Below are 1,425 nucleotides of genomic sequence, written 5' to 3'. Positions count from 1 at the left end.
GAGGTCCTATTCCATTATTCCATGCAACACTATGCAGGCGAACAGCCTGCTTTGAACACTCTAATTTTTTCAAAGTAAACTTATCGGCCACCGCCGACACTCAGTCAAGAGCACCGACGGAGAACCGAAGGTGAGGCGAACGCAACCAGTGACACGCCTTGCGACGGACCGGCGGCGCTCGCCCAAAATCCAACTACGAGCTTTTCAACCGCAACAACTTTAGCATACACTGTTGGAGCTGGAATTACCGCGGCTGCTGGCACCAGACTTGCCCTCCAATGGATACTCGTTAAGAGTTTTAGGATGTACTCATTCCAATTACAGGGCCTCGTTAGAGTCCTGTATTGTTATTTTTCGTCACTACCTCCCCGTGTCGGGAATGGGTAATTTGCGCGCCTGCTGCCTTCCTTGGATGTGGTAGCCGTTTCTCAGGCTCCCTCTCCGGAATCGAACCCTGATTCCCCGTTACCCGTTATCACAAAGGTAGGCACGTAGCGTACCTTCGACAGTTGATAGGGCAGACACTTGAATGATACGTCGTCGGTGCAGAGACCGTACGATCCGCGTGGTTATCCAGAGTCATCAAACGTCACAGGACGAACCCGGTCGGTTTTGATCTGATAAAAGCGCGCCTCCCGAAGTCGGCGCTTAATGCATGTATTAGCTCTAGAATTACCACAGTTATCCACTTCGCTTACGAGACCAAATAAACCAAGACTGATTTAATGAGCCATTCGCAGTTTCGCTTTACGAGAACTCGTACTTGCACCTGCATGGCTTAATCTTTGAGACAAGCATATCACTACTGGCAGGATCAACCAGATAGCTGCGACAGCTGCGCTCGGCCCTTGCTGGGCCGCCCGGCGCGTGCTCGTCGCATTCGTTTAAGACCGAGGCGATCGCCTGCGGCCGTACTCAGCTTCGACAGTCGCTGGCCGCGACGTCCACGCTCTCGCCGGCAGTGCCAGGCGGAGCGATTTGCGTTTTTTCTTTGCTCGCCCTCTCTCGGGCTCGATCCATTCAGTTTCGCACAAACAAGAGCTCTGCCGGCCGCCTGCAGCGGTGCCTAAAACCCGGGCATAACAATGCGACCGTTCTGCTAGGCCGACAAGCGCTCAAGCCAGACGCTCGATCGAACGCCCCCTACATATTAGTCGAGACAACGGCTCGCTCATTAGCATCGCGTTTGTACTTTAACTTTTTTTGGCTCGGCTTCTTTCGACGCCGATGCCGGCGACGCAGCACTCTCTCGCCCGCCAGCCACCGAGAAAAGGGTGCGCTCCGACCGGCCCCGCACCGCTCTTTCTTGGCTCATTCGAAATTACTGTCTTTCGCTCTGACATGCCTTACCTAGGGTTAGGTTAGTATGCTTGCACGTTTGTACTTTAACTTTTTTTGGCTCGGCTTCTTTCGACGCCGATGCCG

At 53.8% G+C, this 1,425-nt stretch overlaps 1 pseudogene; it reads right to left on the bottom strand.

Moving 5' to 3' along the window:
- On the bottom strand, positions 1-825 carry LOC144419789 (small subunit ribosomal RNA; annotated as a pseudogene; the record flags this gene model as incomplete).
- Between the last annotated feature and the right edge of the window lie 600 nt (positions 826-1,425).

The sequence above is a fragment of the Styela clava genome, unplaced genomic scaffold (genome assembly GCF_964204865.1).
Source record: "Styela clava unplaced genomic scaffold, kaStyClav1.hap1.2 HAP1_SCAFFOLD_145, whole genome shotgun sequence".
NCBI lineage: Eukaryota > Metazoa > Chordata > Ascidiacea > Stolidobranchia > Styelidae > Styela > Styela clava.
The sequence above is the reverse complement of the archived record's forward strand: the minus strand, read 5'-3'. Positions and strand labels throughout refer to the sequence as shown.